Here is a 12,188-nt window from a genome sequence, read left to right as displayed (position 1 = left end):
CAGTTGGCCAATCAGAAATATGATCCAAAATTGGCTCCACGCAATTGGTCCTGGGTGGAAATGGCAATATAATTTTTGACAGGTCTACACCCAGGACCACAGTAACCCTAACCCAGCACAAATTAAGGTTCTTTCGCTGAATGCCTGTGGGCAGGCCAATCTGAATAAACTGTTTCGTACCTCAGAACTCTTGAGAGAAGCTAATATAATTATGATACAGGAATCAATGAATACTAACCACTTTGACCTTCAGGGCTAGCACACATATACCAGTCCAGCTGCCCGAGCGATTTGGGTTGGCTGAGTGGTGGACTGGCAATAGGCATAGCTAACTCTCTAAATGTGTCGACGGACTTGATCTATTCTACAGATTTTCTTTTGGTGGTGGGTATATCGTCTAAACACTCCAGTTTCGAGATACTTTTAATACATTTGTATCACTTTTTTGGTTATAGTTTGCCTGTGTGAGAGAAGGTATGCCTATAAATGGGTCCCTTGCTCGTTGCGGCATAGGGAACCAAGCTGCACCTCACTGATGAAGCCCAACAAGGCCGAAACATGTTTGAGGTTGCTTGTGTTTCAGCGAGTACCTGGCCTAGCAGTTCAGTCTGGACTGCTACCATTGGTGGCACTACCTGACTGATTTGCATATGGCTGGACCCCGTTTGCAATGGATCAGACAGGCTAAAAAACAGTATTGTTGAAGGTTGCTGTAACGCTCACCTGGTTTCCACGGGGACGTCACTCAGCCTGTTCTGACCTCTTACGACCTCAAACCCTTCCCTGGAGTCTACTCGACTGGAGACTGGGCCTGAAACACAGGATTGGTAGAGTTTAACTCCCTATTGTCTCTGTGTGCCTGAACACCTTCTTCCCCGGGGTCCAACCCTTCCCTTTGATCCACAGCTCACCTTGTTTTCTTGGAAAGTGTGCTCTCCGTCCTGCTTTCAGCGCAGGGGCGTGTTGATTGATGCAGGCTCGTTGCTGCCTAGTTACTTCACTGGCAAGAGTCCGACAGGTAAGTATGAGTCTTTTGAACAGTTCTCTAACTTCGTTCCTTTCCTTCCTTAGATGATGGCCGGCGTCCGGGGATGGCGACGTGCTGCTGAGATGGGTAGCGCTGAAGGTGAGTGAGAGCACGAAGCGCGATGCGACCCTTTCGTATTTGTATTGAACTGAGTTCTTTTTCTGTGTCTTTTAGGTGCCGCAACGTTATCAGCGTGGATGCCGGTTATGAAGAAGAAATGCAGTGAGTAAGCGCCGTATGCGGCGCCTCTAAATGTTTCCACACTAACCTGGAGTGTCTTTTCCCTCTTGCCGATGGATGAGAAGTTCCAGAGACAGAGTTCCCCCAGAGCGGCTGCGATTCAGGTAAGCATTTGAAGCTCGTACAGTCTTTAAAAATAAGCGAAGATTTGCTGAATGCTTACTAATGCCTTTTTTCTGTTCTTTTCCCTTTTCCTAAGGAAGCGGCATGCCGGGATGGGAATGACACCGCCGAAGATGCCCGCAGAACAGAAGGAGCGATGAATGATGGGCAGAAGCGCTGCAAGGTAAGGCTGTTCCTAACAGTGTTCTTGTTCTTGCAGGAGCTGAGCGCAGAAGAAAGATGCAGGCCTACTGGGGACCAATCCGAACACGGTGAGTGTTGCGCTGCAGGTGCAGAAAACGCAAAGCATGTTTCTCAGCCTGGGCGTGGCTTAAATAGTCTCTACGTATCCCAGGTGTCTCTAGGCTGAACCACACCCAAAAGATTAGACTGCACATGCAGTTCTGGGAACCAAACTATGTGGGGGCATCCATATTGTCCCCATCAATGCACTACAAGTCCAATCCCCAATGTTATCCTATGGGAGTGAGTGAGTCTGGTGCCACAAGCGCCAAGTCTGACTCCGAGTGGGTCTTTGGAGGGATGGAGAGGCCCTTGAGGGCCATGTAGGTGATCGTGGCCTGGCTCCAGCCTGACATCTTGGAGGGCTGGGGACATGAGGGGCAGGAATCATGACAGCACTCCCCCCCCAAGGCCCCTCTCAAGGTGGTTCTTCTGTCTGGTCCTGGTTGGTTTGGATGGTTTTGATGAAATCGTCTAAGCAAGCAAGGTGCATGGATGTACTCACAAGGCTCCCATGTCCTGTCTTGTGGACCATACCCCTTCCAGTTTACTAAGTAGTATAATTTGGATCTGACGTACTTTGAATCCAGGATGTCCTTGACTTCGAATTCTGGCTCCCCGGCGACTACTACTGGTTGCGGTGGCGTTGCTACCCGGGTCCCAGGTTGAACAGGTTTAAGGAGAGACACGTGGAACACAGGAGGAATATGCATGTTTGACAGCAAAGCTCGTCTGACCGCCACAGGATTTATCACAGAGGTGACGGTGAATGGACCCAGGTATCTTGGACGGAAAGTTTGGGTTCCTTTAATGGACACGTGTTTAGACGCCAGCCAGACTTTATCTCCCACTTGGTAGTTGGGGGCCTTTGCTCGGTGTTGATCAGCAAACTTCTTTTGGCGATTCTTAGCCTGAAGTAGGTGTTCAGCTGCCCTTTTAAAGGTTTGAGAAATGGTTGGGTGCAAGGTTTTCACTGCTGGCATTTCCATGGTTGTAGGAACGTCCAACTCAGAAGTACGAGGGTGCCTGCCATAAATGGTCTAAAAGGGTGTCTGCCCAGTGCTGGTGTGTAGAGAATTATTATAAGCATATTCAGCTATCCATAATAGGTCGAACCAGCTTCCTTCAGCTTGGTGTAACATGCAACGCAGATATTGCTCGAACGTCTGATTTGTCCTCTCAGTTTGACCATCCGTTTGAGGATGGTGACTGGTGGAAGCCGGATGTTGATCTGGTCCATAGAGCAGCATTTTCTCCAGAAGTTAGATTCGAATTGAGTACCTCGGTCTGAGACCAAAACTGAAGGAAACCCATGGAGCCATACAATGCCTTCAAGAAATCCCTTTGCCAGAGTGGAAGCATTTGGGAGCACCTTAAGAGGAATGAAATGTGCCATTTTTGAAAATAGGTCCACGACCACAAGAATAGTGTTAAACCCTTGACTGGGTGGTAAGTCAGTAATGAAATCGAGGGACAACGTGTGCCAGGGTGCTGGTGGGATTTCCAATGGTTGTAATAGCCCAGCCGGTTTCTGCTTGGATGACTTGTTTTAAGCACACACTCCACAAGATAGGATGAATTGGATAATGTCTTTTCGCCACGTGGGCCACCAATAATTTCGCTTTACCTTGGCTAGGGTTTTAGCGATTCCGGGGTGGCCCACGATCAAGGAATCATGATAACCGGACATGACTTGTTCTCGTAGTTCTTGGTTTGGTAAGAATAAACGATTCCTGAAGTAGGGCAACTGGTCTTTTATCATGTAATGTTCTCCTTGTGCACTCCATGGCTTGTAATTGCTCCGGACTCATCAGGTTTTGGTTGCTGTGATTCCTAGGAGCTTGTCACTCGGGATGATTGCTATTGGGTCAGGGGTCTGATACCCTTGCTCTTCCACCCCCATACGGGAAAGGGCATCAGCCTTCCCGTTTTTCACCGCTGGTCGAAATGTAATCACGTAGTCATATTCAGCAAAAAAAAAGAGCCCAACGTAGTTGTCGTGAGGATTGGCCTTTGCCGTTTTTAGGTACTGGAGGTTCCGGTGGTCATTTATTACGGTGATTGGGTGTCTGGCGCACAAGAGGTAGTGGCGCCATGCCTTAAAGGCTGTCTTAATGGCCAGGAGTTCTTTGTCTGTGATAGCGTAATTGAGATCAGGGGGTGTGAATTTACGCAACCAGAAGGCAACAGGGTGTAACTGGCCCATTTCAGGGTCTTTTTGTGAGAGGACGGCTCCCATAGCCATGCTTGAGGCGTCCGTTTCAACCAAGTATGGGAGATCAGGGCGAGGGTGGCATAAGATTGGGGCAGATGTGAATCTTGCTTTGACTTCCTGGAAAGCTTACTCGGCTTCTGTTGTCCACTGGAACTTTTTGTTGCTTTTCCTTAGCAATGACGTGATGGGATGCACGATTTGCGAAAATCCTGGGATTAACCAGCGGTAGAAGTTTGCAAAACCCAGCATACTTTGAACCCCCTTGAATGAATTTGGGGATGGCCAGTTCAGAATTCCACCTCGGAGACATGGAATGAGCACTTTTCGAGCTTGGCGTAGAGCTGGTGTTGACGGAGTTTCTCCAATACGGATTGGACGTGTTTAACGTGGTCCTGCTTTGATGAGGAATATACTAGAATATCGTCGATGTACACTAGAGCACAGACATCAATCAATTCCTGTAGGACATCGTTCATGAAGTATTGAAATGCTGCAGGCGCTTGAAAAGGCCAAAGGGCATTTCTTGATATTCGTACAAGCCGTATTTGGTGCGAAAAGCAGTTTTCCATTCCTCCCCCTGTTTTACGCGAACAAGGTGATATGGCCCCCTCAGGTCTAGTTTTGTGTGGATTTGGGCATCTTTGACTTGATCAAGCAATTCAGGGATCAGTGGCAGGGGGTAGCGGTTTTTTACGGTAATCTGGTTCAGTGCGCGATAGTCGATGCACGTTCTCAAGTCCCCCTCCTTTTTCGGTACGAAGAATAGAGGACTGGCTGCTGGAGACTTCGAGGGACGGATGAACCCGTTGGCCAGGTATTGGTCAAGATAGGCCTTCAGCTGCTGGTTTTCTGGTTCCGTGAGTGCGTAAATTGGCCCACAAGGGATTTGTGCGCCGGGTATCAGGTCGATTTGGCAATCGTATAGTCTATGCGGTGGCAGGGTATTAGCCTGTTCTTTCTGTAAGACATCTTGAAAGTCCTGGTATTCACTTGGTAGGGTGCCGATTGCCACAGTCGCAAGCGTGGAGGTTCTGGTGTCTATTGGTTGTTTCTCTTGACGATAACATGTGTGGGTGCAAGTGTCTGGAAAGGCCAATTCTTTTGCTCGCCAATCGATTCGAGGATTGTGAACTACCAACCCTGGCATTCCCAAAATCAACCAGAACTGTGGTGCCTTAATGAGGTTGAAAACGATAGATTCTTGGTGTTCATCCTGGCACAGAAGGGTTAAAGCTGCAGTGCATTGGGATACTGGACCAGAAGCTATTTCCGTGCCGTCAACAGTGGTAAAAGTGTCGGTGGTTGATTTAAGGTGTGACGGAAGCCCCATCTTTGCGCAAGATCCTGGTCGATGTAATTCCCAACGGCTCCACTGTCAATGTATGCTCTTACTGCGTGCATCCGAGATGGTTGTTGGTGATTGATCAAGACCACAGATATTGCAAAATGGGAGGTCTGTAGTTCACTTTCTTCACTCAACAAGTGGACCCCTACACTTGCCGGGCTGGGGAGTTTTCCGATTCCTTGATGGTATCTTCCTTGTCCATGGCCCCTACCGCTTTAGTCAAGGTGGATCTGACCCCCCCCCCCGATTTGCATTGGTTCTCCTGAACCTTACGTTGTGCGGGTAATATTGTCCTTTGAACGCACATACATGGGGCGAGGGTCCGGTCTGATTCGATCTGCTCTTCGGTCCTGCAACCTATGATCCAGTTGAACAACAAGGTCAATGAATTCTGAGCAGTCTTTCGGGGGGGTTCACTACTTGTGCGAGAACATCTTTGAGCTCCCCCCGCAACCCCTAATGAAATAACGTGGTTCTCTTCTCCACTGGCCATTCTGCTTCAACTACGAGTCTATTGAACGTGGCTATGTATGTTAATAGGTCTTGATTCCCTTGGCGTAGGGACAGAAGTTCATTGTCCAATGCCTGCCCATGAGTACGACGGGCGAACAGCTTTTCCATCTCCTGCTGAAAGCTCCTGAAGTCATGCAGCAAAGGATCGTCTTGGGCCACAAAGTGTACAGACCAGTCCGCGGCGCTACCACTCAGGTAGGATAGCACAAAAGCGACCCGTGAATGGTCATTCGGAAAGGCCCCTGGTCTACAAAGGAAGTGCAGGCGGCACTGGTTCATGAACGTTGCAAACCTCTTGGGATCCCCCGTAAATCATTCAGGTGGAGCCAAGGGAACTGCCCCAGGAAGGGTTATCTGAATGGGATTGGCTGATGGTGCTGGCATCGAGGGCACGCTTCCCGGCAATGGTGCATGCCCTGCTTGTGACTGGAGAAGTTGCCGGCTTAAATCATCAGTGCGTTCTTTGGCTACTATCAGCTCTCGCCTCAGGGTGTTGGTCTCCTGCCTGGCTGCATGTACTTCGGAACGTAGCTGCCCCAACATGTTGGCTAACTGGTCGGTTTCTGACGTTTCCATGATGCCCGGGTGGATTTTGATGTGAGGCTTTGCATTCTGTAACACTCACATGGTATCCACGGGGATGTCACTCAGCCTGTTCTGACCTCTTACGACCTCAAACCCTTCCCTGGCGTCTACTCGACTGGAGACTGGGACTGAAACACAGGATTGGTAGAGTTTAACTTCCTATTGTCTCTGTGTGCTTGAACCCCTTCTTCCCAGGGGTCCAACCCTTCCCTTTCATCCACAGCTCACCTTGTTTTCTTGGAAAGTGTGCTCTCCATCCTGCTTTCAGCGCAGGGGCGCGTTGATTGATGCGGGCTCGTTGCTGCCTAGTTACTTCACTGGCAAGAGTCCGACAGGTAAGTGTAATGAGTCTTTTGAACAGTTCTCTAACTTCGTTCCTTTCCTTCCTTAGATGATGTCCGGCGTCCGGGGATGGCGACGTGCTGCTGAGATGAGTAGTCCTGAAGGTGAGTGAGAGCACGAAGCGCGATGCGACCCTTTCGTATTTGTATTGAACGGAGTTCTTTTTCTGTGTCTTTTACATGCCGTGACGTTTTCAGCGTGGATGCCGGTTAGGAAGAAGAAATGCGGTGAGTAAGCGCCGTATGCGGCGCCTCTAGATGTTTCCACGCTAACCTGGAGTGTCTTTTCCCTCTTGCAGATGGATGACAAGTTCCGGAGACAGAGTTCCCCCAGAGCAGCTGGGATTCAGGTAAGCGTTTGAAGCTCGTACAGTCTTTAAAAATAAGCAAAGATTAACTGAATGCTTACTAATGCCTTTTTTCTGTTCTTTTCCCTTTTCCTTAGGAAGCGGCATGCCGGGATGGGAATGACACTGCCGAAGATGCCCGCAGAACAGAAGGAGCGATGAATGATGGGCAGAAGGCGCCGCAAGGTAAGGCTGTTCCTAACGGTGTTCTTGTTCTTGCAGGAGCTGAGCGCAGAAGAAAGATGCAGGCCTACTGGAGACCGATCTGAACATGGTGAGTGTCACGCTGCAGGTGCAGAAAACGCAAAGCATGTTTCTCAGTGTGGGCGTGGCTTAAATAGTCTGTGGGTATCCCAGGTGTTTCTGGGCTGAACCACACCCAAAAGACTAGACTGCACATGCAGTACTGGGAACCAAACTATGTGGGGGCATCCATCTTGTCCCCATCAATGCACTACAAGTCCAATCCCCAATGTTATCCTATGGGAGTGAGTGAGTCTGGTGCCACAAGCGCCAAGTCTGACTCCGAGTGGGTTTTTGGAGGGATGGGGAGGCCCTTGAGGGCCATGTAGGTGATCGTGGCCTGGCTCCAGCCTGACATCTTGGAGGGCTGGGGACATGAGGGGCAGGAATCATGACAGTTGCCCAGAGCAGTGCCAGTGGTTCAGACCTTTTCAAAACCTTTCTCCCTGTGTGAGAGAGGATAAGCCCAGACGTGGGTGTCTTGCTCGCTGCACCATAAGGAACCAAGCTGCACCTCACTGTTAAATCCCAACAAGGACACAACATGTCTGGGGTTGCTTGTATTTCCGTGCAGAGGGGACCTGGCCTAGGAGTTCGGACTGGGTTGCTACCATTGGTAATTACGTCGGTAGGGATGCCCAACCTAGTCAAGAAAAAGTACATTATTATTGAGGAAAAAGTAAATATAAATTATCAAACTCTGGTGCAGCTGGGTATGGTCCTGAATAGACCTAAGCAAAACCCATTATTTCTAACTCAAACATCAAAAAAGCCTTCAGATAGTTCATTTTCCTCATAAATTAAAATTCAACACACAATTCACTTCAACACACAATTTCCTTCACAATGCATATTCAACACAATAATGTTAATGTTTCCATCATAGACACTATCAAATATCACTCCATATGAACATGAAATGAGACAGTGTGGGAGAAGAGTCTAGGTTGCAGGTTCATATTCTGACAGCCCTGTGTCGATGTACACACTTAAATGACAGATTCTGTGACCGTGGGTGCTAATGTTAGCACCACTGTGCCCCAGACACCATTGGTCTGTTACAATCCATGGCAACTTCTCACAACTCCTACTTTCCAAGGAAGCCAATGTCCATATCTGTTTAGAGTTTGCCTTTGGTTTTCATTCTGTAAGAATGCTACCCCATGTTTTGCTGAATTTCTTGATGTCTAGCAAGTTCATTACAAAAAGTGTTTAATAGCATCCCGAATAGCACCCATGGTGGTTATAGAAATGGATGTTGGTTTGTGGTACTTACTTTTGGGCCCAGTGAAAAACACACGGAAAGATGTAACATTCAGGTATTACTAAAACTACAATCTAAGGGGAAGTCATTCAGAGTTGGGTGGAATTTCTTTAATGAAATACCGGTGGAGAAAGTTGCCACCTCTTCTGGTGGTGTTTCTGAAAATCCACCCTATTCAAAGTACCATCAGCAGAGGTGATATTTCTGAAATACCTCCAAGGCTATTTCAGAAATACCACAGCAGCCGGTGATAACGTCAAGAATCTTTTTACATTTCTTTCAGACAATTTCACCATCAATGTGAAGGGGGAAAATGTATTATGTGCAGTGGGGGCTCTGAAATACTACTGTACTTTTTCTGTGCACAAAATAGTCAATTCTTACCCTTTAACGCATTACATGGGTGCAGTGGGTAGAGGGGGGCAATTGGAGATGCTCACTTTTTCACACCTGGACATGACCCTTTGCTACTAATTCCGTGATTATTTTTCATTGTCTTGTCCAGAACACTCATATTATGTGACCAACAAAAGACACTCTTGCAAATCAACAAGATATTCAGATATATAGATACAAAGTCACATGAACACAGATACATCCTTCGACCTACGAAAACACACATAACCATAGTAGGTTGTTCATGCTCCCTCTCCATCATCAGATCCCAGGGCGGATTCCCCTTGCAGTTCCCTCTGCTTCCATGAATTGAAAGATACAGCTGACTTTCCAAGCAATTTGGGAGCATAATCAAAGTGAAGTACCCTCAGTACCATTCACTCAGCGTTATCCCTAGTGCAGACCCAATATCCACAACTACCAGCAAGATCTCTACCATGGCTTCTATTGTTTGGCAGACATTAACAGTCAAATCATGATGTTCTGCTGTGTACATGTAAGCCAGGGCAATAAATTGGGGAAGGGCAAGACATGGGCTAGGTGTGATGGGTAACTAAAGGGTGTGATTGACAAGAAATTGGTGACTGGGAATGGGTTGTGTGAGTTGAAGGCTAAAGGATTGAGCAAAAGGTAAACAGAGGTCTGATGATGGGAATAAGGGCCAAGGGAAGGACAACAGAGTGTGATGGGCATATAAAATAGGATAAATGAGACAGAGGTACACATCTGGAAAGGTCAGCAGGCCGATTGGCTGTTGCTGAGATCTGTGTTTGACCTGCAAGCAACTGCAGCCGATTATGGGACTGGATTAACCCCTTTCTTTTTTCTGACAAAGTGGTGTATACTTGCTTTATGAAGATATGTTTCGATTAAGACTTCTCTTATATTTTTCAAGTTGTGTCACCATGTGATCTGGTGTTTTTAAAGCACACACAATTGTACAGGCTAGATTATAATTATAGTCTGTACAATTGTGTGTACTCTCAGATATATTTGCTTCAGGATACAGAAGATTAATAGCCTTCCCTTCTGTACATACATTGGCGCTTTGAAAGCTAGATTTATTGAATTATTTATTTATCCCTTGAATAACAGCTTTGAAGAAAGTGTTTTGATGTTTCTAATATTGAAGATGGAATAGGAGAAGATAAAGTCTCCCCTGCTTTCTAAATTGGAAACCGTGGAACTGTGAAGACAGGGCTCAAATCGCCACCATCCACACTTCATACATCATGTGTTCATGAGCAAATCGCTTTGTATCACTGTTCCTTATTTTTCTTAACTATCTGTTGAATGATATGGATATGATATGGGTTTATAGTCTATAGTATTACTCTATAAATAAATATAATTGTCAATTATACAATGTCTACCGGTGGGAGGTGATAGGGGGTGCATGATGCCATGTGAGGTTCTTGTGATAAGGCGGCTGGAATGAGAGGCTGCTAGGTATGGGTTTTGTGTTGTAGGCTGGGGAGGCAGGAAGCCAAGTATGGGTCTTTTGCCCTGCCAACGTATGTTTGGCTGTGAGAGCGAAGACAGATCACCTGGTTAAGCAATGGCTCAGCTCTACCAATCAATTCTCTACCTTTGTCATCTTTTTGGAATGGTTTAAAATTAAAGATGGGATTGCATAGGATAGGATGGGATGAGAGGAGAGGAGAGGAGATGTCGCCTGCTTCAAATTGCAAACTGGAACACAATGAAACCTGGGCTCAAATCCCAGCTTTCCCATTTCAAAAATTATATTATTCTGTGAAATGATTTTACTACGTTTGGTATGTGAGAGAATTTGCTGGAATCCAGGTCACTAAATAAGACCACAAACATACATGAAAGACATGTTGCATTAAAGGAAAGCAATGTCGATAATGTCTATTATATATTCTTGAGAATGTGTGGTGTGTGGGCGATAGGTTAGTATTGAGTTTACTTGTTCTGGAAGTTGGGGCTGCTGCATTGTGGGCTTCGGCCATTGCATTGTGAGAGAGTGTTATCATGTCTGACTACAGAAACCGTGCTGAGTAAAGCTACTTTTTGCCAGTAATTGATATAACTGGAAAAAGAAGAGGCTCTGTTAGGTGGGAGCATATTAAGGTCAACAAGAACCCTCCCTTGATATTCCATAATATATTACCCTAACTAGAAAAGGTTTTTGGATACCCAAACCAGGCTAGTACAGAGCTAATAGAACATTATAATGATCTTGTCTCTCTTATCTATGCACTGGTCACCAAACAGTGGAGAGAGCTACAGTAAAATATAAACAATGGTTTGACAAAGAGTGCTGTAAGGCTAAGAAATAACTAATCTATGGCCTAAAAAATGCAAATAAATATAGGGGTATAGCATCCGATTTCTTAGGTACTCATATAACAATCCTATCGCTTAAAAAGACATTGGGCCTCATAAATTTGCCGGTCCGGTAGCAACGGTACTGGTAAGCTTGCGGGTACCATTGTTACCGGACTGGCAAACTACGAGTTCTGCTCGGGGTGCCTTCCGTCCACCAGGTCTGACCTTGACGGGCATAGCGGCACTTGCGAGCAGGGCATGTTGGATGCGCCGGCACCATTCTGAATGGTGCCGGCGCATCCAACCTCACCATTCCCATTGAGCCCTATGGGGCTTCAATATGAAGAAACACACTCCTTCCAAATTCCAAGTGGCAATGGTTATTCGCCAGCAAAGGGGGATAGATCTTCTGCACTGCACTTCGTCACACTAGAGGAGATTCACTTAGCGATCAAGTGTCAGAAAGTGGTAAGGCTCCAGGGGTGGACAAATACCAGCTAATATTTATAAAGAAGATGCCAGTATTTGAGCACCTTTTTCTTCACCTTTTTTAGCACCATTACAGTTGCTTCATTTGTACCCACTTCTTGGACCAAGGTTGAGATTATCCTGATCCACAAAAAAAGGATGCAGAGATGACAAGAGTAATTACAGAACAATGTCTCTGCTGGATACAGCGAGTAAAATATATGTAAGAATCCGACTGGGTCATCTTAACGACTGGGTACAGGATCGAAAAGACATACATCATCTCCAGGTTGGGATCAGTACTACTGATCAGTGTTTGAGATTATTTTTAATTTTAACAAAATACTGTTTGCTTTGCTGTGATTCGGCATTGTGATACAGCAGATCACCGCAACATGTGCTTAACACACTGAGCTATCTTCCATCCTGAGATAAAATATAACAATATGCATTTCAACTTCGGTTATTACATATGATCAATGTATTACCAAAAAAAAGGTAAGGCACTATCCAAACTGCATGATAGTGAACAAACATATAGTAATGCAATACAGTGAACACAGA

General features: G+C 46.3%; 1 protein-coding gene across 11 annotated transcripts in view; it reads left to right on the top strand.

Annotated features, from left to right (window-relative positions):
• SH2D5 (SH2 domain containing 5) overlaps window positions 1–12,188 on the top strand; it is a 518,455-nt gene that overhangs the window by 219,917 nt on the left and 286,350 nt on the right. The gene's annotated exons all lie outside the window — the stretch shown is intronic.

Source organism: Ambystoma mexicanum, chromosome 8 (assembly GCF_040938575.1).
Source record: "Ambystoma mexicanum isolate Mex_15411 chromosome 8, UKY_AmexF1_1, whole genome shotgun sequence".
Lineage (NCBI taxonomy): Eukaryota > Metazoa > Chordata > Amphibia > Caudata > Ambystomatidae > Ambystoma > Ambystoma mexicanum.
This window is presented reverse-complemented; position numbering and strand designations above follow the sequence as displayed.